At 39.4% G+C, this 24,801-nt stretch overlaps 1 long non-coding RNA gene across 1 annotated transcript in view; it reads right to left on the reverse strand.

Moving 5' to 3' along the window:
• LOC133644038 (uncharacterized) overlaps positions 1-24,801 on the reverse strand; it is a 107,543-nt gene that overhangs the window by 6,187 nt on the left and 76,555 nt on the right. Inside the window, exon 4 of the long non-coding RNA XR_009824723.1 lies at positions 10,724-10,801. This is a non-coding gene — a long non-coding RNA (uncharacterized LOC133644038). The remainder of the gene's footprint in view (positions 1-10,723; positions 10,802-24,801) is intronic.

Genomic DNA, 24,801 nt, shown 5'->3' on the forward strand with positions numbered 1-24,801 from the left:
AAAAAAATAATTTAAAAATAAAAAAATAAAAATAAAAATACATTTTTTTTTTTATACTTGGGACTTCCCGTGGGCCTGATTTTGGACGCTGGAGGACTAGTAAGGACAAATTAAAAAAAATAAATAAATAAAAAATAAAAAATAAATAAAACAAACCTTTTTTTTTTTTTTTTTTTTTAACTTGGGACTTCCCGCGGGCTGGATTTTGGACGCTGGGGGGCCGTATCCGGCCCGCGGGCCGTAGTTTGGGGGCCCCTGGTATAGACCTACAGATGGCAAGCATGAATGTGCATTTAAAATAAATAAAACATGTCCAAACTATTAACCTTCTCAAAATAAAATACAAATAAATTGATTTAAAAAAAAAAAAAACATATTCAAAAGCCATGTCTATCTTAATATAAAGCAAATTTAACACACTAACACATACAACCAGTTGCGGCTATTAAGTATTTTATTTGTTACGTTAGATTCTATCTCTGACACGTCTGATTGCAGGACGACGTTTTGCTGTTTGCACAATATTGAGTCTGAATATTGAATCTTCTGTTCTGGCTCTGACACAAGATCTCTGGTGCAACAAGACAGAGCATAGAAAGGCAAGAAGAGGTCAAAGACAAGACCCACAGGCGGGATTTACCCAAGAGGGGAAGAAACTCTCCCTAAATAAGCCTCGGTGTTAAACCTGCTAATCCCTCTGCATTATTGCAACATCTGTGAAGTCTAGAGAGGCTCTGATGGTGATTAGAAAACAGATGTAAACAATATCCTTGTGAATAGGAGGAGGAGGAAGAACGAGAATGGGAGCGGTAATGTGGGGAATATAAAGGAGGCTGAGTGGGAGAGATTTAGAGGTAAAATGTGAAGCGGAAATGTGCAGGATTTGAGGAGAGGAGGTCCTGAATAAATTCAGTTTGGAATACAGTCACTTAAAGAGGTGTGTGTGTGTGTGTTCTTGTATTTCTACCCTTCTTGAGACATCATCAAGGAAAACTACCTTCCATATGAGGAGCAGTGAACAAGTTAGGACATAAATCATGGTCCCAATAGGGAAAAATCATTGCATCTAATAGAGAATGTCTCATTTGCACCCCTGGTGGTGAAATCTATCAAAATGAGGGTGTTCCCGAAAAGGAGGGATTTTTCAAATTGACTGTGTGTCGGTTTTTAAAGTGCTCTCCCTCTGGTCAACATATGAAATAACAAGTGTGTGTAAACATTTGAAGTGCTCCCCCTCTGGTCAACATATGAAATAACAAGTGTGTGAAATGCGCCCCCTTTGGCCAAAATTAATACAAGAAAGAAAATAAATATGTATATAGAGACATACTGTAATAACTTGAAGTAAATAATGAAGATTAAAAACCAATTACACACAAAAAAATCCAAAATAAATGAATTAACTAAAAGCAGTGTTTTTCTTACAAGGTGTCGATTTTTTTCTTATAAAATTGGGAACAATTCCTCATATTCTTTCTGCTTCTGTAATATTGCCATATTTTCTGGTAAAATTATTACTGTTTTATGTAAAAATATTACTTTTTAATGCAAAACGGTGACATTTGTCGTATAAAATTAGGATTTTATCACAATATTGCCAATCTATTTGTTGTTCTTGTAAAATGGTGACATTCTTTGAGTAAAATTGTGACTTTTGTAATAATTTTGCCAAGCAAAATTCTGATGATTATTGTAATAGTGCCACAATTTTTACGTTTTCTTATAAAACTGCGACTTTTGTCGAGTAAAATTACGACTCTTTTCATAAAATTGCCAAAATTTTAAGCTTTTTTTGTAAAATTGCAACTGTTATAGAGTACAATTCCAACTTTCATCATAATACTGCACATATGTTCAGTTTTTCTTATAAAATTTTGACTTGCGTTGAGTAAAATTACGACTTTTGTTATAGTACTGCAAAAACTTTTTCTTGTGAAACTATGACCTTTTTCTTTTCACAACAAGCTTTTTTATATTTGCATAGTATGTATATATTATTCATGTTGTAAATACAAATCTTTATATTTCTAGAAAGGGTGGTCCTAAAAAGGTAGGCATTTTTCGGAGGACTCAAGAAGGTAACACTTACAAAAATGTGTGTGTGTGTGTGTGTGTGTGTGTGTGTGTATGTTCTTGTATTTCTACCCTTCTTGAGACTTCAACAAGGAAAAGTACCTTCCATATGAGGACCGGTGAACAAGTTAGGACATAAGTCATGGTCCCAATACAGAAAACCATTGCATCTAATAGAGAATGTCTCATTTGCACCCCTGGTGGTGAAATCTATCAAAATTAAGGTGGTCCCAAAAAGGAAGGTTTTTTCCAAATAGACAGTGTGTCGCTTTTAAAAGTGCTCCCCCTCTGGTCAACATATGAAATAACAAGTGTGTGTAAACATTTTAAGTGATCCCCCTCTAGCCAACATATGAAATAACAAGCGCGTGTAAACATTTTAAGTGCTCCCCCTCTGGTCAACATATGAAATAACAAGTGTGTGTAAGAAATTGAAATGCGCCCTTTTTGGCCAAAAATAATAACAAATTAATAAATAAATATGTATATAGAGACATACTGATATAATTTGAAGTAAATAATGAAGATTAAAAACCAATTACCGACAAAAAATAAAAAAATAAACTAAAAGCTTACCTTTTTTATATTTGCATATTATGTATATATTATTAATGTTGTAAATACAAATCTTTATATATCTAGAAAGGGTGGTCCTAAAGAGGTAGTGGTCTCAAGAAGGTAACAAGTACAAAAATATGTGTGTGTGTGGGGGGGGGGGGGGGGGGGGGGAGGAGACGAGACACTAAAGAGGGTTTTGGGTGTAATTTTATGCAGAGTGCAGGCTGACAAGGAGGGTGTCAGGGACCCCCTCAGAGGGTCTGAGAACCGAGGGGAGCAGCTTCTTCAGGGGGAGGGGATGAGCTCTTAACTCAGCGAGCCATTCAGGCTGCGTGTCCGCCGCCTGACGTCCCATCGAGGTTTGGGTGCAGGAGCAGTGGATGAAGAGGGCGCCCCCACACCCCACTCAAGTTTTCAGTTAGATCTTCTGAGCTGGTTGCCTGCCACCTGCATACTAATTATAGCACAGCCTCAATTAGCTCCGACACTCACTGGCCAAATGATCCGCTGTGTGTGTATTAGCGCAGGTGTGAGTGTCTTATATGTGTGTGTCGTGGCGACGCTTGACTGCGTTGATGCGGTTTGACGGCGCTTTGATAGCTTGGACAATACATATTCCGCGAGCAAGCGTGCGGACGTATACGCGCAGCGTATAGGTCGCGACACATACTGTGTGGATATAAGGTGCGAAGAAGACACGAGGCAGTTGAAAATGAAAAGACATTGCCCTTGAGTGACCTTCCAAACTGGAAAAAAGAAAATAACTCCAGTTGGCCGCACATGGATTGTCAACAAATGTAATGGAGGATGTGTGTTAGGGTATGTTATGATGCAAAAAGTCGGTGTTTTTGTGCTTGCGTGTGACATAGATAGGTGTAAGTAAAGGGAACGGTATTGCCTGTTTTGATTTTGAATTTAAAACAGAAGTTGTAAAACGGGAGCGTTTGTTCAGATGACAATGGTGTCTTAAAGGCCTACTGGAATGACATTTTTTTATTTAAACGAGAATAGCAGATCCATTCTATACTTGATCATTTCGCGATATTGCCATATTTTTGCTGAAAGGATTTAGTATAGAACAACGACGATAAAGATCGCAACTTTTGGTATCTGATAAAAAAAGCCTTGCCCCTACCGGAAGTAGCGTGACGTCACCGGAGGAAAGACTTCTCACAATTCCCCATTGTTTACAATGGAGCGAGAGAGATTCGGACCGAGAAAGCGACGATTACCCCATTAATTTGAGCGAGGATGAAAGATTTGTGGATGAGGAACGTTAAAGTGACGGACTAGAATGCAGTGCAAGACATATCTTTTTTCGCTCTGACCGTAACTTAGGTACAAGCTGGCTCATTGGATTCCACACTCTCTCCTTTTTCTATTGTGGATCACGGATTTGTATTTTAAACCACCTCGGATACTATATCCTTTTGAAAATGAGAGTCGAGAACGTGAAATGGACATTCACAGTGACTTTTATCTCACGACAATACATCGACGAAACACTTTAGCTACGGAGCTAACGTGATAGCATCGTGCTTAACTGCATATAGAAACAAATAAATGAATCCCTGACTGGAAGGATAGACAGAAGATCAACAATACTATTAAACCATGGACATGTAATACACGGTTAATGCTTTCCAGCCTGGCGAAGCTTAACAATGCTGTTGCTAATGACGCCATTGAAGCTAACTTAGCAACCGGACCTCACAGAGCTATGCTAAAAACATTAGCTATCCACCTACGCCAGCCAGCCCGCATCTGCTCATCAACACCCGTGCTCACCTGCGTTCCAGCAATCGACGGTGCGACGAAGGACTTCACCCGATCACAGATGCGGTCGGCGAGACGGAAGAAGTTAAGGTGAGTTCGGCGGCTAACGCGTCTGCTATCCATCTCTTTGCCCCCCCTGGGGGTAGTAAAAAAAAACAAAAACAATTTTTTTTTTTTTTTTTTGTCATAAAGAAATACAATCATGTGTGCTGTATCCCTGCAGACTGTATTGATTTATATTGATATATAATGTATATATTATGTTTTTTATGCTGTTTTAATTTAAAAAAAAATAAAAAAAAATGCACTAACGTTCAAAAGTTTGGGGTCACATTGAAATGTCCTTATTTTTGAAGGAAAAGCACTGTACTTTTCAATGAAGATAACTTTAAACTAGTCTTAACTTTAAAGAAAAACATATTATATTATATTATCGGACATCTCTAATTACAATACATGGCACGTCTATACTGTGACTTTATGTACTAATTCATGTTATTTTTTATTTTTTTTCTATTGTGCAAGGTGGCAGTTCGGAATAATACATGGTGGGAGGATCAATCCTTTTTCCATTCATTTTCTGACACATCTACGGCTTTGATTTTGTTAATTTGTGGAAGTCTTGTTCTAAGTTGTGTTGGTTATTTGAACTATGAAAGGTAGTAGTTATGATTAATAACTGTGAAGAGGCGTGATCCCATTACAGTAATTACATGAACCATCCAAGTGACATGAGCATTGGCTCTCTGGATTATTTAAAGCATTTCTTTGTATTTTTTCTACTTAAGGTGGTGGTTATCAGTAAGAACTGGCAGGGCGCTCACACTAGTCCACTGAAACCAGACTTTTAGATGTTAAGTGTGCTCAAGCAGGCATGCAAAGACATCCATCATTAGATCGGACTTCTCGGGCTGCATTGTGCGACTGTCCCTCCTACCATTAGTGACCGTGACTTGAACATTACAGGCCTCCCGACGGAGCGCCACAACGTATTGCTATGGGAACCCCCACTCAAATAGGGGTGTAGAGAAGTGGAAGAGGGCTTGGGGTATTTGATGCTTTGTTTGTCTTTATGGACTTCTTGTGTAAGTAGAATGGGACCGATCATTTAAATGACTGCGTGGTTGTTCCCAGGACTGTTAGTACATTTTTACAACAACAACCTAGTAAAAAGGGGAGTTGTTGTCCCGTAGAAAAACGACGTAAAAACCTATACAACCCACTTTTTAGCGCACAAACTATGCATGTTTACATACTTCTGCCTTATCAACTAAAGGTTTGTGTGTGCTAAAACAAGGTGCAAACTTGATTGCTGACGCAAATGAGAAAAATACAGAGCACAATCCTTTCAGCATGTCTGTCTTCATGCATATGCTGATTATTAGGACACCCACAATACTGGGAGGAAGAGATGCAAATATAATCCTTTATTGTTCGCAAAATAATTATTTTAAAGGCCTACTGAAACCCACTACTACCGACCACGCAGTCTGATAGTTTATATATCAATGATGAAATCTTAACATTGCAACACATGCCAATACGGCCGGGTTAACTTATAAAGTGACATTTTAAATTTCCCGCTAAACTTCCGGTTGAAAACGCCTTTGGATGATGACGTATGCGCGTGACGTAGCCAGTGAAACAGAAGTATCGGTAGCCCATTGAAGCCAATACAAAATAGCTCTGTTTTCATTTCATAATTCCACAGTATTCTGGACATCTGTGTTGGTGAATCTTTTGCAATTTATTTAATGAACAATGGAGACTGCAAAGAAGAAAGTTGTAGGTGGGATCGGTGTATTAGCAGCTGGCTGTAGCAACACAACAAGGAGGACTTACTTGGATAGCAGACGCGCTAGCCGACGCTAGCCGCCAACCGCATCTGTGATCAGGTGAAGTCCTTCGTCGCGCCGTCGATCGCTGGAACGCAGGTGAGCACGGGTGTTGATGAGCAGATGAGGGCTGGCTGGCGTAGGTGGAGCGCTAATGTTTTTATCATAGCTCTGTGAGGTCCGGTTGCTAAGTTGCTAAGTTAGCTTCAGCGTCGTTGGCAACAGCATTGTTAAGCTTTGCCAGGCTGAGAATTATTAACCGTGTATTTACACGTCCATGGTTTAATAGTATTGTTGATCTTCTGTCTATCCTTCCAGTCAGGGGTTTATTTATTTAGTTTCTATCTGCATTTGAGCCAAATGCTATCACGTTAGCTCAGTAGCTAAAGAGCTTCGCCGATCTATTGTCGTGGAGATAAAAGTCACTGTGAATGTCCATTTCGCGTTCTCGACTCTCATTTTCAAGAGGATATAGTATCCGAGGTGGTTTAAAATACAAATCCGTGATCCACAATAGAAAAAGGAGAGAGTGTGGAATCCAATGAGCCAGCTTGTACCTAAGTTACGGTCAGAGCGAAAAAAGATATGTCTTGCACTGCATTCTAGTCCGTCACCCTAACGTTCCTCATCCACAAATCTTTCATCCTCGCTCAAATTAATGGGGTAATCGTCGCTTTCTCGGTCCGAATCACTCTAGCTGCATTGAAAACAATAGGAAAATATGAGGAGGCGATCAACTGACTACGTCACGCTACTTCCGGTAGAGGCAAGGCTTTTTTTTAATCAGAGACCAAAAGTTGCGAACTTTGTCGTCGTTGTTCTCTACTAAATCCTTTCAGCAAAAATATGGCAATATCGCGAAATGATCAAGTATGACACATAGAATGGATCTGCTATCCTCGTTTAAATAAAAACATTTCATTTCAGTAGGCCTTTAAGGCTACATGGCTGTGAGAAAGGAGGCAATCGGGTTGCAAAGACAAAGGATAGTGAAAGAATCCTCTGTCAACATATTTGGGCTTAAATAAATAAATAATAATAGGCATATCGTCTATTCAGCGATATTATATTTGTATTTTATAGCAGCTGGATGACTTTTAAGGGCTGTTTGCAACTTGCTCACAGTTACATTTTCAAAGCAAAAAATAAACAAGAACATCAGCTTGGTACATCGAGGTCAATAAGCAGAACCAGAGTCATGCCGTACATTAGGCGCACCGGGTTATAAGGCGCATTGTCGATTTTGGAGAAAATGAAAGAATTTTAAGTGCGCCTTACAGTCCAAAAAATACGGTACTTCTATTACCGGGTGGTAGAGCGGCCGTGCCAGTAACTTGAGGGTTCCAGGTTCGATCCCCGCTTCTGCCATCCTAGTCACTACCCGTTGCGTCCTTGGGCAAGACACTTTACCCACCTGCTCCCAGTGCCTCCCACACTGGTTTAAAAATGTAACTTAGATATTGGGTTTCACAATGTAAAGCGCTTTGAGTCACTAGAGAAAAGCGCTATATAAATATAAGTCACTTCACTATCGGCGTTATTAGCCAACTTGTACTTGCTGTATTTAAAGACTTTGAATGCATAAAAAAAAGTGAAGTATATGTATATAGTGCTTTTTCTCTCGAGACTCGAAGGTTCCGCAGCCTCTGTAGCAGAACCTCCAGGTTCTGTAACAGCTTCTTCCCTCAGGCCGTAAGACTCTTGAACGCATCATAATAATCCCCTCAATTCCTCCCAAAAATGGATTAACTGGCTGGAATATAAAGACGATATAACATCCATCCATAAACGTGGATGCATATGCAAAAGTACAATATATTTATCTGTACAGTAATCTATTTATTTATATCTGCACCTTATTGCTCTTTTATCCTGCACTACCATGAGCTAATGCGACAACATTTTGTTCTTATCTGTACTGTAAAGTTCAAATTTGAATGACAATAAAAAGGAAGTCTAAGTCTAAGTTGACATAGTGAAAACAATTATCACCATCTAAGCCGCATTTACACCAGTGTGGGTGGCACTGGGTGCAAGAGTAAAGTGTCTTGCCCAAGGACACAGCGGCAGTGACTAGGATGGAAAAAGCTGGAACCCTCAAGTTGCTGTACCAACTGAACTTGGGGACGGCGTGGCGCAGTTGGGAGAGTGGCCGTGCCAGCAACCTGAGGGTTCCTGGTTTGATCCCCACCTTCTACCAACCACGTCACGTCCGTTGTGTCCTTGAGCAAGACACTTCACCCTTGCTCCTGATGGGTCGTGGTTAGGGCCTTGCATGGCAGTTCTCGCCATCAGTGTGTGAATGTGTGTGTGAATGGGTGAATGTGGAAATACTGTCAAAGCGCTTTGAGTACCTTGAAGGTAGAAAAGCGCTATACTAGTATGTGGAGGGAGGTGTGGCCAGGGCGCCTACAGGAGCAAAGGTCACCGCCTCTGTCTATGGTGCTGAGGACGAGCACCATCGGATAGGGGCGGGGCATGGGCTGACAGCGAGACACAGCTGGCAGGTGATTAGATTTCACAGGTGGTACGTGTTAATCTAATCATCTGATGTCTTTAACAGTAAGCGGCTGGGAGCAGGAGGGGAGAGAGGATACGGACGTGGCTGAAAAGTTGCGTCCTGCTGGAGAGAGAACTTGTGCTCAAATCTATGTACATTAAAGGCCTACTGAAATGAATTTTTTTCATTTAAACGGGGATAGCAGATCCATTCTATGTGTCATACTTGATCATTTTGCGATATTGCCATATTTTTGCTGAAAGGATTTAGTACAGAAGAACGTCGATAAAGTTCGCAACTTTTGGTCTCTGATAAAAAAAACCCTTGCCCCTACCGGAAGTAGCGTGACGTTGTCAGTTGTTCACTCCCTCATATTTTCCTATTGTTTTCAACGCAGCTAGAGCTATTCGGACCGAGAAAGCGACGATTACCCCATTAATTTGAGCGAGGATGAAAGATTCGTGGATGAGGATCGTTAGAGTGACGGACTAGAATGCAGTGCAAGACATATCTTTTTTCGTTCTGACCGTAACTTAGGTACAAGCTGGCTCATTGGATTCCACACTCTCTCCTTTTTCTATTGTGGATCACGGATTTGTATTTTAAACCACCTCGGATACTATATCCTCTTGAAAATGAGAGTCGAGAACGCGAAATGGACATTCACAGTGACTTTTATCGCCACGACAATACATCGACGAAGCTCTTTAGCATGAGCTAATGTGATAGCATCTGTCTCAAATGCAGATAGAAACAAAATAAATAAATCCCTGACTGGAAGGATAGACAGAAGATCAACAATACTATTAAACCATGGACCTGTAAATACACGGTTAATAGATCTCAGCCTGGCAAAGCTTAACAATGCTGTTGCTAACGACGCTAAGGCTAACTTAGCAACTTAGCAACCGGACCTCACAGAGCTATGCTAAAAACATTAGTGCTCCACCTACGCCAGCCAGCCCTCATCTGCTCATCAACACCCGTGCTCACCTGCGTTCCAGCGATCGACGGGTGACCCGATCATCCGTGCGGTGGCCGCGGCTAGCATCGGCTAGGCGTCTGCTATCCAAGTAAGTAGTCCTTGTTGTGTTGCTACAGCCAGCCGCTAATACACCGATCCCACCTACAACGTTCTTCTTTGCAGCCTCCATTGTTCATTAAACAGATTGCAAAAGATTCACCAACACAGATGTCCAGAATACTGTGGAATTATGAAATGAAAACAGAGCTTTTTTGTATTGTATTCAATGGGGAAGGCATACCTCTGTTCCCCGGGCTACGTCACGCTCATACGTCATCCTCCAAAGGCTTTTTCAACCGGAAGCTTGGCGGGAAATTTAAAATTGCACTTTATAAGTTAACCCGGCCGTATTGGCATGTGTTGCAATGTTAAGATTTCATCATTGATGTATAAACTATCAGACTGCGTGGTCGGTAGTAGTGGGTTTCAGTAGGCCTTTAAAACCTGGTTAAAAACTGCACGCTTGGCTTTGGTGCTGTGTCAAACAGTGGAACAGCTGGGAAGCAACTTCCACAAAGTATAACACATGTTACCATAACTACGCTGCCCCAAAAGAAAAACCAAGTTTTTGTCTTACATAAGGATTTTGAATTAAGGGAAAATTCCAGAAAAAGTTCCCCTTTAAGTGCCTGATTAAAACGTGTGCTGTTGAGATATATTTTTTAAAGTAAATCCACATATGTACGCATGCATGAGGGTCAAACACTTGCACTCTCCGTGAATACACACATTAAACATCCTGCTGCTGAAACAATGTGTGTGTGTGTGTGTGTGTGTGTGTGTGTGTGTGTCCTGCCTGGGAATCCCAGACTGGAGGAGTCTCACAGGGCTCACGGGATGACAGTCAAATGAATAACAATGAACTTGCACACAGGAGTCAAGTTCGGATGCACAAGAGCCGAAAAGAATGTGTTAGCATAATTGTGTCAAGATGATCATAGGTGCGCGCACACACACCGTGTTCCTCGCATGCCCGCTCTCCTCCAATCTCGCCACGTGCAAGAAGCAAGGACCCCTGTGCTGTCCTCGGTGCGCCTGATGGGGGAGAAAAAAAAAAAAAAAAGCAAAATGAAGGACTTGTGTGCCTCAAGACAAATGTGTAAATCAAATGATAAACATTGGGTTTATTCATTAGATAGGATGCAGCCTCGCCATGTGCGTCTCTAGTAGTGTTGTCCCGATACCAATATTTTACCAAAATGTATTTCGATAATTTTCGGTACATTTGTAATTAAAGGGGACCACAAAAAATTGCATTATCCGCTTTATTTTAACAACAAATCTTAGGGTACATTAAACATATGTTTCTTATTGCAAATTTGTCCTTAAATAAAATAGTGAGCATACTAGACAACTTGTCTTTTAGTAGTAAGTAAGCAAACAAAGGCTCCTAATTTAGCTGCTGACGTATGCAGTAACATATTGTGTCATTTTCCTTTCTATTATTTTGTCAAAATTATTAAGGACAAGTGGTCGAAAATGGATTATTAATCTACTTGTTCATTTACTGTTAATATCTGCTTACTTTCTCTTTTAACATGTTCTATCTACACTTCTGTTCAAATGTAATAATCACTTATTCTTCTCTTGTTTGGATGCTTTACATTAGTTTTGGATGATACCACAAATTTACACTACCGTTCAAAAGTTTGGGGTCACCCAAACAATTTTGTGGAATAGCCTTCATTTCTAAGAACAAGAATAGACTGTCGAGTTTCAGATGAAAGTTCTCTTTTTCTGGCCATTTTGAGCGTTTAATTGACCCCACAAATGTGATGCTCCAGAAACTCAATCTGCTCAAAGGAAGGTCCGTTTTGTAGCTTCTGTAACGAGCTAAACTGTTTTCAGATGCGTGAACATGATTGCACAAGGGTTTTCTAATCATAAATTAGCCTTCTGAGCCAATGAGCAAACACATTGTACCATTAGAACACTGGAGTGATAGTTGCTGGAAATGGGCCTCTATACACCTATGTAGATATTGCACCAAAAACCAGACATTTGCAGCTAGAATAGTCATTTACCACATTAGCAATGTATAGAGTGTATTTCTTTAAAGTTAAGACTAGTTTAAAGTTATCTTCATTGAAAAGTACAGTGCTTTTCCTTCAAAAATAAGGACATTTCAATGTGACCCCAAAAAACATATAAGTCGCACTGGAGTATAAGTCGCATTTTTTGGGAAATGTATTTGATAAAAGCCAACATCAAGAATAGACATTTGAAAGGCAATTTAAAATAAACAAAGAATAGTGAACAACAGGCTGAATAAGTGTACGTTATATGACGCATAAATAACCAACTGAGAACGTGCCTGGTATGTTAACGGAACATATTATGGCAAGAGTCATTCAAATAACTATAACATATAGAACATGCTATACGTTTACCAAACAATCTGTCACTCCTAATCGCTAAATCCCATGAAATCTTATACGTCTAGTCCAGTGGTTCTTAACCTGGGTTCGATCGAACCCTAAGGGTTCGGTGAGTCGGCCTTAGGGGTTCCGCCACAGACGTGAAGACACATCCGACTTATCGTGTAAATATAAACTTCTCCCTATCGGCGTATTATGGATACCCCCAAATAATGTTGCCTCTAATTTTTCATCTGATTTGCAGGTTGTTTGATTGATCGATTGAAACTTTTACTAGGAGATTGCAAAGGAAGAGAATACATGATATGAAACAGTACAGTTTGCACAGTACAGTACATATTCCGTACAATTGACCACTAAATGGTAACACCCGAATAAGTTTTTCAACTTGTTTAAGTCGGGGTCCACGTTAATCAATTCATGGTAATGTGTGTAAGGTGTGTAATTTGTTGTGAGTTCATGCACTGTGTTGGTTTTGTTTTTTGAACAAGGTGATGTTCATGCACGGTTCATTTTGTGCACCAGTAAAAAAACATATGACTTTTTCTTGAATTTGAAAAAAACAAACATTTTATTTTTCACTAAAGAAGGGTTCGGTGAATGCGCATATGAAACTGGTGGCGTTCGTTACCTCCAACAAGGTTAAGAACCACTGGTCTAGTCTCTTACGTGAATGAGCCAAATAATATTATTTGATATTTTACGGTAATGTGTTAATAATTTCACACATAAGTCGCTCCTGAGTATAAGTCGCACCAAACTATGAAAAAAACTGTGACTTATAGTCCGAAAAATACGGTACAAAAAAAATATAGGACTTTATTTCACACCGCATATATTCCAGCTGCTGATTTTCTTAGCAGATAAACCAGGGGTCACCAACCTTTTTGAAACCAAGAGCTACTTCTTGGGTACTGATTAATGCGAAGGGCTACCAGTTTGATACACACTTAAATAAATTGCCAGAAATAGCCAATTTGCTCAATTTACCTTTAACTCTATGTTATTATTAATAATTAATGATATTTACACTTAATTGAACGGTTTAAAAGAGGAGAAAACACGAAAAAAAATTACAATTAAATTTTGAAACATAGTTTATCTTCAATTTCGACTCTTTAAAATTCAAAATTCAACCGAAAAAAAGAAGAGAAAAACTAGCTAATTCAAAAACTTTTTGAAAAAATAAAAAAAATAATTTATGGAACATCATTAGTAATTTTTCCTGATTAAGATTAATTTTAGAATTGTGATGACATGTTTTAAATAGGTTCAAATCCAATCTGCACTCCGTTAGAATATATAACAAATTGGACCAAGCTATATTTCTAACAAAGACAAATCAATATTTCTTCTAGATTTTCCAGAACAACATTTTTAAAAGAAATTCAAAAGACTTTAAAATAAGATTTAAATTTGATTCTACAGATTTTCTCGATTTGCCAGAATAATTTCTTTGAATTTTAATCATAATAAGTTTGAAGAAATATTTCACAAATATTCTTCGTCGAAAAAACAGAAGCTAAAATGAAGAATTAAATTAAAATGTATTTATTATTCTTTACAATAAAAAAAAAAAAATTTACTTGAACATTGATTTAAATTGTCAGGAAAGAAAAGGAAAGAATTTAAAAGGTAAAAAGGTATATGTGTTTAAAAATCCTAAAATCACTTTTAAGGTTGTATTTTTTCTCTAAAATTGTCTTTCTGAAAGTTATAAGAAGCAAAGTAAAAAAATTAATGAATTTATTTAAACAAGTGAAGACCAAGTCTTTAAAATATTTTCTTGGATTTTCAAATTCTATTTGAGTTTTGTCTCTCTTAGAATTAAAAATGTCGGGCAAAGCGAGACCAGCTTGCTAATAAATAATATTTTAAAAATTGAGGCAGCTCACTGGTAAGTGCTGCTATTTGAGCTATTTTTAGAACAGGCCAGCGGGCTACTCATCTGGTCCTTACGGGCTACCTGGTGCCCGCGGGCACCACGTTGGTGACCCCTGAAATAAACTGACCGGAGCTGTTGCCGTGACAAATTTAGAGGATGCAGAGATTCCCTGCGACTTCTTAATCACACAGATGTGAAAGTTGAGCTTGCAAGCGTTGCCCGGGGTGTAGAGTGGCGTTTGAAGAAAGCAAAAAGATATATATGATAATATAGTAATAAAAGCCGTAGTAGGCAACAGAGGGAGTGGAGCGGGTGCGGATGTAGTCTGGAGGAGAGGTGGTGGAAGGGGATAAGAGAGCAAAACGTGAGGCGAAAAGAGTCAATCAAAAGATGGTGTGCGCCCTGCACGTGCACTTGTGTGCACGCATGTGTGTCAACCCCAGCTGGGAGGACATTTACGTTGACATGCTGATAGGGATTTAAGCAGTGGGTGGCTAGTGTGTGTGTGTGAACAAGGTGAGTGAATGAGCAGGGGAGCGCTTTTGGGCCGCGGGGACGGGGGTCACAAAAACTGCCATCACTAAGCTTGATTTCAACGCGAGACCTGAGACGATGAGGAGCTGGAGGAGATTGGGCAGGGTTTAGTGGTGTAGCGTTCCCCTCAACCCCCACCTCCTCCCTCCAGGCGATGGCGAGGGGAAAAAGGGGGCGTCGTCCATTGAGGTGATGAGGGGAAATCGCTTCTTTCTTTCAGACGCTCTAATGAAGCAGAAGTCCCGTACCCCTTCAGATGAAGAATGGGAGCGCGTCTCCCGTCCTCCATATTTTTTCCGCTTTTTTTTTTTTTAGCACATACTGCAGTGCCCCGTCTTAAAAGAAAGGGACTTTTAATATTTGTGTCAGCGCCACACGGTTACAATGAAAATATAAAACCGCATTGTTTTGTAGAGAGGACATTTGCCCGTGCACCATTAAGCTTGAAGAGCTGTGACTCTCAACTGGTGGGTCACGATCCAAAAGTGGGTCATTCAGAGGCAATAGATATTTAATGTGTATATTTTAATACATCGAGTATATGAATGAATAACGGGTATTTGCACAATTTAGATATTTTCTTTAATTTTATTTTCTCAGTTACTGTATTTTTCGGACTATAAGTGGCAGATTTTTTCATAGCTTGGCCGGGGGTGCGACTTATACTCAGGAGCGACTTATGTGTGAAATTACTAACACATTAGCGTAAAATATCAAATAATATTATTTAGCTCATTCACGTAAGAGACTAGACGTATAAGATTTCATGGGATTTAGCGATTAGGAGTGACAGATTGTTTGGTAAACGTATAGCATGTTCTATATGTTATAGTTATTTGAATGGCTCTTACCATAATATGTTACGTTAACATACCAGGCACGTTCTCAGTTGGTTATTTATGCCTCATATAACGTACACTTATTCAGCCTGTTCTTCACTATTCTTTAATTATTTGAAATTGCCTTTCAAATGTCTATTCTTGGTGTTGGCTTTTATCAAATACATTTCCCCCAAAAATGCGATTTATACTCCAGTGCGACTTATATATGTTTTTTTCCTTCTTCATTATGCATTTTCGGCCGGTGCGACTTATACTCCGGAGCGACTTATACTCCGAAAAATACGGTAGTTATTTTGTGAAGGCCTGATACTGATTGTTAGTATTTCATTTTAATACATTTGTCTTGTTCCTTTATATCAGGGGTGCCCACACTTTTTCAGAAGCTCCTTTTTAAATGCCCAAGTCGAGGTTATCCACCTCATGTATATATATAGATATATACAGTCGTGGTCAAAAGTTTATATACACTTGTGGCCAAACAGCTCAATTTTTGTTTCATCTGACATCACATGGACAAAGATAAGACCTTCTGGAGGAAAGTTCTGTGGTCATATGAAACAAAAATTGAGCTGTTTGGCCACAATACCCAGCAATATGTTTGGAGGAGAAAAGTTGAGGCCTTTAATCCCAGGAACACCATGCCTACCGTCAAGCATGGTGGTGGTAGTATTATGCTCTGGGCCTGTTTTGCTGCCAATGGAACTGGTGCTTTACAGAGAGTAAATGGGACAATGAAAAAGGAGGATTACGTCCAAATTCTTCAGGACAACCTAAAATCTTCAGCCCGGAGGTTGGATCTTGGGCACAGTTGGGTGTTCCAACAGGACAATGACCCCAAACACACGTCACAAGTGGCAAAGGAATGTATAAATGAGGCTAGAATTAAGGCTTTAGAATGGCCTTCCCAAAGACTTGACTTAAACGTGTGGACAATGCTGAAGAAACAAGTCCATGTCAGAAAACCAACAAATTTAGCTGGACTGCACCGATTTTGTCAAGAGGAGTGGTCAAAAATTCTACCAGAAGCTTGTGGATGGCTACCAAAAGCGCCTTATTGCAGTGAAACTTGCCAAGGGACATGTAAGCAAATATGAACATTGCTGTATGTATACTTTTGACCCAGCAGATTTGCTCACATTTTCAGTAGACCCATAATAAATTCATAAAAGAACCAAACTTCATGAATGTTTTTTGTGACCAACAAGTATGTTCTCCAATCACTCTATCACAAAAAAATAAGAGTTGTAGAAATGATTGGAAACTCAAGACAGCCATGACATTATGTTCTTTACAAGTGTATGTCAACTTTTGACCACGACGGTACATGTATCATTTATTTTGCTGTTTTTGTTCACATGTTGAAGGTGTACAAAATACATGCATGTTTAACATATCGATTCCTTTCTTTCATGAAGACAAGAATAAAAGTTGGTGTATTACCTGATTCTGATGTCTTGCATTGATTGCAATCAGACAAGATTGACAGTCGTGCTGATAACTTCCACATTTTCGATTTTATATTGCGGAGGAGAAAAAAAGTCCTCCTTTCTGTCCAATTGGTTGGTTTTCGCATCTTGCTCGTTTTTATACACTTTACAAGAAATACATTGGCGGTAAACTCTGTGGCTTGCTAACTTGTTTGCACTCGCTTTCGGAGACTCTTATTTTGTTAGCGCAGGCAGGATGGAGCAGCACTTTTATTGTGAAGACAGAAACTCTGCGGTCAGTCTTCAGAATAGAATAGAATAGAATAGAATACAGTGTTTCCCATAAACTGCCAAGATACCTGTGGCGGTGGGGGCGTGACTATGGGCGTGGCTATGGGCGTGGTCACATGAAATCATCAAGTAATTTGCATAATTTACTACAATGATTTGATTTTCTCTAAAAAGGCTCAAAAAATGTATACTTACTAATTAATAATAACAGTTTTGTTTTAAACGTCCATCCATCCATCCATTTTACAATATAATTACAACACTTTATGTACATATTTATATACAGATTTGAACAATAAGTTATTCACTGAAATATATTTAGTGATTGTGGTTCCTACAAAAAATATATCTTATAAAATATAAAAGCTAAAATGTCTCAAAGCTCTGCCCCTTTAATTAGTGTATACTAAATAATGTAACTTTAGCCTACTACTACAACCATATTATTTACCAGCAACATAAAGTGAAACAGAGGCAAAGGTGTCCTGCCACAGTCAGTAACAAATAAACAGAAAACAGTAGTGGTGATAGATAGACACAGAGCTTCATCAAACATCTGATCCTCATCCACAAATCTTTCATCCTCGCTCAAATTAATGGGGTAATCGTCGCTTTCTCGGTCCGAATGTCTCTCGCTGCATTGTAAACAATGGTAGAATGTGAGGAGTCCTTCCTCTGGTGACGTCACGCTACTTCCGGTACAGGCAAGGCTTTTTTTTATCAGCGACCAAAAGTTGCGACCTTTATCGTCGTTGTTCTCTACTAAATCCTTTCAGCAAAAATATGGCAATATCGCGAAATGATCAAGTATGACACATAGAATGGATCTGCTATCCCCGTTTAAATGAAAAAAAAAATCATTTCAGTAGGCCTTTAAGTTCATATGGGAGGCAAGGCAGGTGGCCAAATGTATCCATCCATCCATTTTCTACCGCCTATGTCATAGTAAATTACTATAAAAGTTACTGTGAAAGTAATGCAATTATTAGCCGTTAATTTGCTGTGAATTTACAATGAAACTTTTTAAAGCGTTATTTTCCAGTTTACTGTTTTTACACAATACAATATGCAATGCTGCAGCCCGTGCAGTGTAGAAGGTGCACCAGCTACCTACTTGGGGTGCACACGAGATGAACCCTGAGCTGACATGTTAAATTACAGGAGGCAGCAGACTGAGACAGACGGGGTGGAGGTAGGGGGTGGGGGCTGTCAAAGTGTCTGACTGGGTTTCACTCTGTGGGGCTGGAGGGGCAAGGGGGGGTTGTTTGACCAGCGGGGTGGGCTACCGGAGATGCAGGACTGATTTCTGGTTTTCCTCGAGACAGGCCAGAGGCTGCAGTGGGTGGTAGGGTAGCTGGCTCCTCCACCCCCCCCCACCCACCCCCACCCCATCGACTCCCCTGTTTTCTCCCTTGCTTCAAGTTGTCCGTGGAGCGAAGCAATAAGAAGCAGCTTATAAAATAAGCAAACACAGAGACAGCTTACAGACAGTCAGCCAGCTGGGGGATGCACACACACACACACACACACACACACACACACACACACACACACACACACACACACACACACACACACACACACACACACACACACACACACACACACACACACACACACACACTCGCACAATAGAACCCACTGCCCCCACCACACTCCTGACCTTGACCTCTCAGGTCATCCCTAACCTGTTTCTGAATGGACGTCAGTGCAGCTGAGCTGTCTAGCCACATAATAAGTGCAACTTCCTCCATGGTACGGACACCCCTTTCGCCATAATCATCATCATCACTGAGCCCGTTCCCACGCCGGATGGCCGACATGAACTCTCTGCAGCTGGACCACAACTCATCTCTATTTGAAACACTCAAAACCTTATTTTGTTTTGTTTTATTCAGCACGCGCAATGTGATTCATCAACACTCGTCACCGTTTTGCCAGCAATATTTAGCGTTTTATTTAGGGCTGCAACAACTAATCAATTACATCGATTAAAATCGATTATAAAAATAGTTGGCGATTAATTTAGTCATCGATTCGTTGGATTTATGCTATGCGCATGCGCAGAGGCAATTTTTATTTATTTATTTTTTTTAAATGTATTTTATTTTTATTTTTTATAAACCTTTATTTATAAACTGCAACATATACAAACAGCTGAGAAACAATAATCAAAATAAGTATGGTGCCAGTATGCTGTTTTTTTTCAATAAAATACTGGAAAGGATAGAAATGTAGTTTGTCTCTTTTATCCGATTATTAATCGATTAATCGAAGTAATAATCGACAGATGAATCGATTATAAAATTAATCGTTAGTTGCAGCCCTAGTTTTATTTAGCACGTCTGAAAAGAATGTGCAAACTCACACACACTCGGTGCTTGACGATTGACAGAGAATCCTCCGTCATATAGTGTGTGAGGGTCAACAAATTTGGACTGTCGGAAACCCCCCCCAACACATAATCTTTTCAGCAACACCCTTTTATAATTGTAATAGCTGTATGCTGGGTGACATAAACGGCTGATTAAAACAAATTAAATTGATGCTTTACGGGTTCCTTGAGTGGTTTTTTATGTTGTTTGTTTTTTTCACTTAGTATATTTATTAACATATTTCCTATATGATAATAAAAATTCTTGAAGTATGCCTTTTTTTGCATCTGGAGCACATTAAGTGCAGCCTCTCCCCATGAGTGAAAAATAAAAATAAAAATAAAAATAAAAATAAAAATAAAAATAAAAATAAAAATAAAAATAAAAATAAAAATAAAAATAAAAATAAAAATAAACATAAAAATAAAAATAAAAATAAAGTGGGTTCCGTTGTAGATGCACTTTGGACTGCTTGTAAAATGTCAATAAAAAAGTGGTACATGTCTCCTGCTCGGTTGAAAACATAGCATTTTTGCTATGTTTGTGCACTGAATGTGCAGTAAATGATCAAGTGTCTCCTTAGTGATGCCCCCGTAGTATACTCAAAATCCTAATCTAAATAAGGCAGGCTGCACCACTTTTGAAATGTTCACACAGTCTTAGTAGATCACACACACAATACTTTCCACTAATAGTACACGCTATTTAATAGATTGCACACGCTGTTTAGCGCGTGGTATTTGGATCGTAGTAAATCAGACCTGTAGGTCTGTTTTTGGTTATTTGTACTGAAAACAAATTCTGTTGTACTTTTCAAGTGCAATGACACTAAAGTTCCATTCCTTGTAGCCAATGAAGATCACCTAAAGCATGGGTGTCAAACTCTGGCCCGCGGGCCGTGTAATTTCACTTGGCCCTTGAGGCGATATCAAATTAACACTGGAGCTGGCCCGTCGATTATATACAGCGACGGTGCCGCGGTAACACCTCATTCACCGGTAATTCTCATACTTGCCAACCCTCCCGGGAGACTCCCAATTTCACTGCCCCTCCCGTTAATAGTCACGTCCGCTTTTCATCCAGTCCGAGTGCTGGCCCAGTCACATAATATGTGCGGCTTCTGCACACACACACAAGTGAATGCAATGCATACTTAATCAACAGCGATACAGGTTACACTGAGGGTGCCCGTATAAACAACTTTTACACTGTTAGAAATATACGCCACACTGTGACAAATACCCAGAACCCTTTGCAGCACTAACTCTTACGGGACGCTACAAGGTGTGTGTGTGTGTGTGTGTGGGGGGGGGGTTGGGTGGTAGCAGGGGGTGTATTTTGTAGCGTCCCGGAAGAGTTAGTGCTGCAAAGGGTTCTGGGTATTTGTTCTGTTGTGTTTATGTTGTGTTACGGTGCGGATGTTCTCCCAAAATGTGTTTGTCATTCTTGCTTGGTGTGGGTTCACACAGTGTGGCGTATATATATCTAACAGTGTAAAAGTTGTTTATACGTGCACCCTCAGTGTAACCTGTATCGCTGTTGATTAAGTATGCATTGCACTCACATGTTTGTGCATACAGACGCCACACATATTTTGTGATCGGGCCGGCACGTTGTTGGAATGGATGAAAAGCAGACGTGACGACAGCTCATAGTCGACGTTAAAGGCAGCCCGAGATAGGTGCTGATGAACACCTTCGTTTGATAATGAAGGTTGCCTCAGCTCAAAGCCTGAGCCCCGACATTAATGAACTAGCATCCAGGAAAAGATGGCAGGTATCTGGCTTGGGCACGTCAGATTAGATCAGTGTGTTGCAAACTGAGCAGTTTAAAGTCCCGAATGGTTGGTTTATTTGTTGTTATTTTATTTTCAAATTTATTAGCCTGTGGAAAAAGTTAATGTTGATATTTACCTCAGAAGGCTGCAAATAGAAAAGAGGCATTCAATTTTTATTTAAATTGTATTTGATATGCCATTGATATTTTTTAATTATTATTATTATTATTATTTGAAACTCGATTTTGCATGTCACTATAAAGTTATGTAAGCCTTGCTTGTTCAATATTCAATTCAAAACTTGTTTGGGTCCCTATTAAAAGGTTAATTTGTTCAACCTTGGCCCGCGGCTTTGTTCAGTTTTAAATTTTGGCCCACTTTGTATTTGAGTTTGACACCCCTGACCTAAAGTATGATCCAGTGTAGTTTTTTGATACAATGTCCACCACAATATTGTTCACTGGATGCCTTTCTGACAGTGTCAATCAAAATATCTTTGTAAAGGCGTCATTGTACCACAGCTCTTCTATTGGATCTTATAGGATTGTGCAGATTACATAAAGTTGTCACTGATGTGTGTAGAATACAATATGTAATACACATTGATAGTAGTAAATCATTGAAAACTGAGTAGACTAAACCGTATTTAAACTATAGCAACACAAACTCAGTGTACCGGGGCCCACAAAAAAATCACTGACTTGGAAGTCATATAGAGAGTGCAGTATAGTGATAGTGATGTCTACCATGAATTGATTAACGTGGACCCCGACTTAAACAAGTTGAAAAACGTATTCGGGTGTTACCATTTAGTGGTCAATTGTACGGAATATGTACTGTACTGTGCAATCTACTAATACAAGTCTCAATCAATCAATCAATGTCATCAATCCATTCATGTCATCAATCCATTCCAAATGGTCAGTTGAAAACAGAACCATATGAATAACATGGTTCACATGTTAAACAGTTTAAATCAACTTACTACGTAAACCCAAAAAAGGTTAACACAAAACCCTTTTATTGAGAATATTTAAAGTTTTAAACGGCATATAAATGATTAATGTAATGGAATTTTTCAGTCCAACAAACGCTACCTCTGTACTTTACTTCTCACCTGAATTCAATAGTGCGTCTCAACTTGTTTATCAAAGTGCCAGCGCTCTTGTTAATATAAAGACAATGGCGGTTTTTAATGGTGCAATCACATGCATGCATGACACAGCTTTACAGCACAACATGTCACACTGTCATGACTCCGCAGCTTTACGTGCTTACATGTGCTGGCAAACTGCCTGCTCGCCCAAACTACCGAATTTCCCGGACTATACGGCGCACTTCAAATCCCTTTTTTCCCTCAAAACTCGACAGTGCGCCTTATAACCCGGTGCGCCTGACGTACGTAATAATTCTGCTTTTGCTTACCGACCTCGAAGCAATTTTATTTGCTACATGGTGTAATGATAAGTGTAGATGGCAGTCAAACATAAGAGATACATGTAGACTGCAATATGATGGCAACATGGCTCAAGTAAACACCACTGACATTTTATATGTTCCTTTGAAAATATAGAACATTACACACAGCGCTCAAAAATCTATCAAAATGTTTTAGTGCGAGTATGGTAAGCTATGAAGCACCGCTTGATGGATTGTCGGCGAATTAAACATAGGAGTATTATTATGTTGTGTGTATAAGGCAGGGGTAGGGAACCTACGGCTCTCGATTCAGATGTGGCTCTTTTTATGACTGCATCTGGCTCTCAGATAAATCTTAGCTGACATTGCTTAACACGATAAGTAATGAATAATTCATCCAACGGCCTTGACGCGAATCCCTTAGGGGTGATGGACGGCTGGGCAGTGCCCGAAGAACTGCAGCCTGACACCGTACCCCCCACTCCCTCCCCTCTGTTGCAAGTCTCGAGTTGTATGTTGTGATACGTATATGTGCTTTGCTCTGGAGTTTTTTCCCCATAGCTGTTCTGTGACCCTAAACACTGTTTGTTTGTCTAATCTTGCACGGGTTTGTGCTGAAAACAACGTTTTGTTGTACTTGTGCAATAACAATAAAGACCTACCCAACTACCTACCTACCTAATACCTACCTAATTACGCGTTTAATCACAGTGTCAAAATATCAGTTTTCTACCACACCTGTTCAAGAAGTCGCATTAATGGTAAGAAGTATTTTATTTATTATTGGTTAGCTTCAGAATAACAATGATATTAAAAATAATAAGAGACCTATTATACTCAAATAAATGTTGGTCTTACTAAAAAAGGGTTGCATTTGGTTACATTCAGTGTTAAAACATATTATATGGCTCTCACGGAAATACATTTTAAAATATTTGGCTTTCATGGCTCTCTCAGCCAAAAAGGTTCCCGACTTATAGTATAAGGTAAGACATATTATCAGGCGTTTTGTTTCGCAATATTATGCAAAAGCAACTTTTCTTACCTTCCGGTACCTGCTGATCTGTATTTGGAATCTGCATAAATCCTGAAAAATAGTCGATAAGCTTCTTCTTTTTCTTTATCTTCTTGTTATGGGACATTCATCCTCCGCTGAGACCATTTCTAATATAAAGTAGTGTAAAGTTCTTACTTACAGTATATCTGTCAGTAAACTCGCCATGAAAGCGCTAAAACATACCGGTGTAGTGAGTTTGCATTATTCACCCAAAGAACTTTAGTTATTAGAGAGTTCTGGTCAGACGGTTTTTCACAGGACACATTTCCCGCCTTGTTCTTGTTTCCGGATCAGGAGATTCTGCTCCGTTATTGATTTAAAGGCCTACTGAAATGAATTTTTTTAATTTAAACGGGGATAGCAGATCCATTCTATGTGTCATACTTGATCATTTCGCGATATTGCCATATTTTTGCTGAAAGGATTTAGTAGAGAACAACGACGATAAAGATCGCAACTTTTGGTATCTGATAAAAAAAAGCCTTGCCCCTACCGGAAGTAGCGTGACGTAGTCAGTTAAAAGTCTCCTCACATTTTCCTATTGTTTTCAATGCAGCTAGAGCGATTCGGACCGAGAAAGCGACGATTACCCCATTAATTTGAGCGAGGATGAAAGATTTGTGGATGAGGAACGTTAGAGTGCTAGAATGCAGTGCAAGACATATCTTTTTTCGCTCTGACCGTAACTTAGGTACAAGCTGGCTCATTGGATACCACACTCTCTCCTTTTTCTATTGTGGATCACGGATTTGTATTTTAAACCACCTCGGATACTATATCCTCTTGAAAATGAGAGTCGAGAACGCGAAATGGACATTCACAATGATTTTTATCTCCACGACAATACATCGACGAAACACTTTAGCTACGGAGCTAACATGATAGCATTGTGCTTAACTGCATATAGAAACAAAATAAATAAATCCCTGACTGGAAGGATATACAGAAGATCAACAATACTATTAAAAAAAATGGACATGTAAATACACGGTTAATGCTTTCCAGCCTGGCGAAGGTTAACAATGCTGTTGCTAACGACGCCATTGAAGC

This window comes from Entelurus aequoreus, linkage group LG27, assembly GCF_033978785.1.
Source record: "Entelurus aequoreus isolate RoL-2023_Sb linkage group LG27, RoL_Eaeq_v1.1, whole genome shotgun sequence".
Lineage (NCBI taxonomy): Eukaryota > Metazoa > Chordata > Actinopteri > Syngnathiformes > Syngnathidae > Entelurus > Entelurus aequoreus.